Source organism: Artemia franciscana, chromosome 7 (genome assembly GCF_032884065.1).
Source record: "Artemia franciscana chromosome 7, ASM3288406v1, whole genome shotgun sequence".
In the NCBI taxonomy this organism is placed as follows: Eukaryota; Metazoa; Arthropoda; class Branchiopoda; order Anostraca; family Artemiidae; genus Artemia; species Artemia franciscana.
This window is the reverse complement of record NC_088869.1, coordinates 16,820,117-16,826,664: the sequence shown is the minus strand read 5'-3', so window position 1 is coordinate 16,826,664 and position 6,548 is coordinate 16,820,117.

Sequence of the window (6,548 nt, the reverse complement as noted above, 5' to 3'; positions counted from 1 at the left end):
ACACTTCGTCGTTGCCAAAAATTATAACCGGTTAAAAAAGTTAGAGAATTCTTTTTTGGATTTAGAGAAAATTTTTGATGAAAAATTTAAGTAATGAAGATGATTTGCCGTTATTTAGTGAAAGTAATTATCCTAGAAGTAAATATGTTGATTTAACAGATTTAACCAAGCGGCACTCTGAATCTCAGTTCTCTGTGCTTCAACGTAACTGTCAAGGATTATGTTCGTCGTTTATGGAAATAACTTCAATGTGCCACCAACTGCAACCCAACATAATTGGATTATGTGAGACATTCCTTACAAGACAAACGGATAGCCTCCTAGATATCCCAGGCTTTAAATTAAATTTTCTACATAGAAAAGAGGCTCGCAGAGGAGGATTGGCTATTTATGCGAGGAATGAGTATGCTGTGCATATTAACAATCAACTGAGCCGGAATGTTGAAGGCATTTTTGAATCACTTTTCCTTGAGCTATGTGGCCTTCTAAGAAAAAGATATTGATTGGAGAAATATATCGCTCACCCTCTGGTTCTGTTTCTGCTTTTATGGATATACTAACTCAGATTTTACAGCTAATAGGAAACCAGAACCAAGATGTGATCATCATGGGTGATTTTAACATTAATCTAGCCTTTCCTCTAAGAAATAGCTCAGTGGATCTTCTCACTATTATGTCAGGGTCTAATCTTTACCCTTCAATTACAATTCCAACCAGAGTAACAGAAAGTACACACTCACTGATTGACAACATTTTTTCTACATTATGTCCGGCGAAGGTATCAGTCATCACCAGCGACACATCTGATCATTTTCCTATACACACTGTCTTCAACACGGCGAGGATGCCAACTCCACACGTAAGAACTAACCAGGGTCTACAAGTAATTAATCTTAAAGAGGAGAATCTTAAACTGTTAAACGATGAGTTAAAAAAAAGTTTCTTGGGGCAGTGTCCTAGCAAATGAAGATGTGAACGAAGGTTTTGAAATTTTCCACAGTGCGTTTGTAGCTGCATATAGAGCATGCTGTTTTAAAGAGAAACCAAGAAACCGTGGAAGAAAAAATACCCCAAAATGTCCATGGGTTACCGAAAGCTTACTCATATGCATATATAAGAAAAATAAGTTATGGGCAAATTACAGAAACCACCCAAACCGTGAAAACCTAGAGAGATATGAGACGTATAAGAAATGCCTTCATTTAGTTCTGAGGAAAGCAAAAAGAATTTATGTGAATAATAAAATATCGGAAAGTGGGAAGGATGGACGAAAAGTCTAGAAGGTCATTAGTTCGGTTTTGCGACCAAATGATAAGAAAGCAGAATTGCCTTCCAGACTTTTTGTCAACGGGGAGGCTGTTACGGAACCCACTCAGGTTGCAAAAGAACTCAGTACATTTTTTGCAAGGATAGGAGGAATTACATCTAATTCTGCAAAAAGTCCCCACAAACCCTACAAGCATTACCTTGGGTCAGCATGCACCAAATCAATGGCAATAATTCCTGTGACATCAATTGAAGTAGAGCTAATTGTGAAGACCTTGAAAGGCACATCAGCGTCTGGATTTGACCGGATACACACGAAAACCCTGAAAGCAGTCCTTCCTTCTATCCTAGAGCCATTAACTTATTTGATAAACCTGTCTCTAAGAAGTGATGTTTTTCCTTCGATATTAAAAAAAGCAAGAATAATCCCTCTGCAAAAAGGTGGCCCTCATGACGATCAATCAAACTTCCGACCTATATCCATATTATCTGTTTTTTCAAAAGTTTTTGAAAGACCCTTACAAAGACTACTTTACCAGTTTCTCGAAAAAAAAAGATTTTTTTAATAGTCGTCAGTTTGGGTTCAGACCTGGTCATTCAACAGAAGATGCTCTGGCATCCTTAAGCTTATTCATCAAGAGAGAACTTGACTCAGGTCTTCTGCCAGCTGCTATATTGATTGACATCAAGAAAGCATTTGACAGCATGGATCATACAATCTTACTGGGAAAGCTACAACATATTGGAGTGAGAGGGATAGCCCTTCGATGGTTTAAATCTTACCTTCAAAATAGGTGCATCTACATTGGTGACGACCCAAGAAACGACACTACTGTGAAATTTGGTGTGTCCCAAGGATCAATCCTCGGTCCTCTTTTGTTTTTAATCTATGTAAATGACCTAACTCGTATCCTTAATCCGAATCCTGACGACCAAAAATGCTGTAACCTATGCTTTGCTCAAACATCTGAGGACATTACTAACGAGCAAGATGAACTTATAACATTCGCTGACGACACTACAATTACCTGCTGCGGACTTGATATGCCTTCACTCCAGTGGAAGCTTAAAAACATCATAGAAGAGACCTATCTGTGGATGGATGCCAACAAACTTGGCATCAATGTAGAAAAATCTTGCATCCTACTATTTTCTAGGGTAGGAACCCTTCACCCAGAAATAACAGGAATTGTGACGTCTCGTGGAAAGGTTCAACGACCAGTAAATAGATTTGCAAAATATTTAGGAGTAATAGCAGATGAAAACCTTTCTTTCCTTCCTCACATCCATGCTGTAGAATTAAAGCTTTCAAGGAATCTGGGCATCATGAAGAAACTGAAGCAAATATTCCCACGTAAAACCCTTACCCTTCTCTACAATGCACTCATTAGACCCCACTTACAATATTGCGCAATGGTATGGCAATCAACATTCAAATCCCATCTGAAAAAACTGGATTCCATCCACAAGAATGCCTTGAAGATCATCAAACACACAGAAGATTATCTCTCGTTGAAATCGCTGTTTGAGCTTTCCTGCTTGGTTTTTGCTTTCAGATTCCTCTCCGGCTTGCTTCCACCGCCTTTTAGGAATCTATTCAGTTTGGTATCTGAACAGCGTCTTCCAATTACAAGACTATCTGCACAGATCCATATTCGAAATATGCCAACAGTGAGATCGGATTTTTCGCCGAACATCGTCTGTGCTAAGGCTTACAATACCCTACCGCTTGAACTGAGAGATAGGAGCTCTCTTGGTTCTTTCAAAAAGAGAATAAAAAATTATCTTGTTTTGAATTAGTTTAATTTGAATAAAGAATCTAATTAGAAAAGTGATTTTAGCTATTATTGAGTTTTTTCGTGGGGGTTGGAGTGGTTTGCTCCTGGATGAAGAGGTGGGGACTTGTAAGGATATTTTTGGTAGGGTCCATGGTTGTATCGAGAAGTGGAGGGAGAGCCATAGTGCTTTTATATTTTTGAGGTGATATTGGTGAGATGACAGATTAAGTATGTTATGACTGTTATAATTTTTTTTTAATAAACCCGAATGAACTGAACTGAACTGAAGTAGATCCCTCGGACCTAAAGAACATTTTAAACGAGATAAAAACTCACTTAACATTTGGTCTCCACTTAGCAGTAGAACCAGAAGTAGCTAAATTAATCTTGTATTATACCAAACTAAAGGTGCACATCACCGCAATTGACGAACAACTCTTTGCGGTAGTCACAATTCCATTAATTAATCAACAATCCATATTTGGTTTGTACAAAATATCTACTTCCCAATTAACATAAAAGAGACAAACTCCTTTATGAGCATCATCCCAGAAGCGGAAAATATGTTAATAGATCAAGACAGGAGAAAATACGCACTATCAAATCCCCAAGAATTAAAGGAATGCTTGTCATTTAAAAATTTAGTCTTCCAACTAACACTACCTATATATAACGTAAAAATAAGATCATGCATGCTGGATCTGTTCCTAAAAGAATCACAGCAGCAAAATATTCCTGACTCTTGTGAAGCTCTAATAGGAAGTACCAAAAGAGAAACTTTCATTAATTTGCGGAACGATTTATGGTTATTTACAGTACCTAAAAAGACTGTAGCAAAATTATCCTGCTGCAACAATACAGAAAAAATTGATCCCAGTTATCGAACCGAAATATTGTTACAGGACGTTGGAACTACTACAATCAAACAAGGTTGCAGACTTGTAACTAAAGAAACAACTCTGCAAATACCTCTAGTCACAACCAGCACTAACGTCATGAGCCCAAAAATAATAAACTTTCAAGGAATAAACTTGTCGTTCACAATTCTGAATATAAACAATGAGGAATCTAAAACATCCATATGGCCAAAAATAGAAATTATTAAAGGTACAATGCAATTAACAAAAATAAAGGAAGCATTAGATTTACAAATACCCTTGTTCACCGACGAAGACCAAAGGTTGAAATACATGGACAGTCAATACGGACTATTCTCACCAAACTCATGGTATAATATTATAATCACTATATTTATAGTATTTCTTATTTCACTAACAATAAAAGCGCTACTAACAATTAACTATGGAACACTCTTGAAGCGAAAAAGGATAAATAACGATATAATTGAGGCACAAAAGATGCATCAATTAAACCCTGCTGCTCCTGATGATATTTAAGCCATTTTAACAGGGAGGATGTGAGGATACAGGAAAATTGAGAGGTCTTTTCCAGTACGTTCGTATATCCTTTCCCTACTGTAGGAAATATTGTTGGTGAATAAGAGCCAAAAGGCTATGATGCAATATACTGTTTTTCTTTTTGACATATAAAAATACTCTTGGCAGAAAATTTTATGTAAATATAAACCTCCAACAAGTACGGAAAATTCGTTACTTTCTTTTCTTATGTGCAAGAGAATTAGGAGGTCGTCTCTTGTAATTTTTCTACTCTATTTCCAAATTAAGAATATTCCAAGGCATGGTGATTGAAAGGCTATGATGCAAAATTGTTTTACTCTCCAGCATGTCATGCATTGGAAGTTCAAAAAATTGGATAAAAGTATGATCCAGAGTAAACTAAGGCCTCTATGTAATCTTATATTTAACCCCCCCCCTTTTGTTCAGTGTTTTTATATTTGCATGTCACCATAATGATATAGTATTAATTTAATACACATTAGAATATTCTTAATTACTATATAATGTCATATACCTCATTTTACTTTAAATGTACCTCAAAATTATTATACATTCAATTTCCTTTTGAATTTTAAAATAATATCACTATTATGCAATTTTATGTTGTAATAATGATTCTTAGTTACACATAGTTAGTATCGTTTTATGTGTTATCAACATGATTCTGCTTGGAAATTTTTATTACAGAATTTGGCACACTCTTTACATTGGCCAACGATAGATCATGGTCAAAACTGAAAAACACCTATCATGATTTATCAATCGCCGAAAAATGCCCGAAAAACACATCTGGTTCAACCAGACAGCTTTCACCAAAGCGACATCTCAAATAGCGCCATCTATCGTACTACAATCATTTTCATCTTTCTAACTGAACGCCGTAGACTAGAGAAGACGTAACATCCAGCCGGCGGGTACAAACCACCACATACCCACGAAGACACCATAGATGATAACCTAATTCAACATGGTAACCCAGCATCAGCAACGTCACAGGCCTAGATCAAGATTTAGAACAGGACATCCTAAATCCTAATTTTATAAACTTATGAGTCAATTACCTCGTAAGGCCTTAAATACTACCTCAGTCAATTGACTTATAAGACAATAAAAAATAACGCTTAAAACAATACAAATGCAGAAGAGAGCGGGAACGGGACGGAAGAGCCGTAGTACTGGCGGTACTTTTGTACTTAAACTGCTGGGGATAGGTGTTCCGGGTCCCGTGCTTCCCATTTTGTAGAAGCGTAGAAACAAAACAGACCTTACAATTGCTAAATTTTTAAGCAACAAAAACACTTAGGGGTGATAGATTAGAAAATGGCATTATATTAGTTCAATCAGTAAATAGGGCAAAGACACGAAAATTGTGAATGGTGTGAAAATAATATACCAAAATAATAAGTGATGAACAATTAAAGTGCCAAACAGTGAATTAGAAGTTTAAATTAAATAAAAGTACCAGTGGTGATTTTTTTATAATTTTGTATATTTTTTCACTTTATTGTAAAATACCTGGGATCAATTGAGAATTCAATATAATAGGTAAAATTGTTTATAATTTAAATAAAAGTGAACAATTGGAACCAGTTATTGATTTGTAAACACAGTTAATGTCCAGTGCTATCGTTATGTAATTTTATATAATTTTTATAAGTGTAAGGTGCAGGATAAATACAAGGTGTACGAAAATATATCTATAAAATTTTAAGTTACCATTATATGGTTATGGAATTATAATAAAATCCTTTTTTAGACAATAAGAATTAAAAGATGTAACGTTTAAGGATAGGGATTAATCTAACTGATGAGGGCATCAATTTACAACGGATAAGGGGATAAGTAACATATAGGCTAGCCCGCCCCCCCTATATAAAATTCAAAACCCCTGAGACATTCTTCAATTCAGGACTAAATTACTCATTTCATACCCCTATGGTAAAATTCAAATTAGAAAAAGATTTAAAGTTAAGTCTTATAGAATCTGGAATTTAGCAGTTATTCAATACTTTATGGGCTACGTGCCTTTAAACACAAGTCAAACAAAGAGTAGAAATGTTTCTTTTTGAATCAACCAATCAAAATC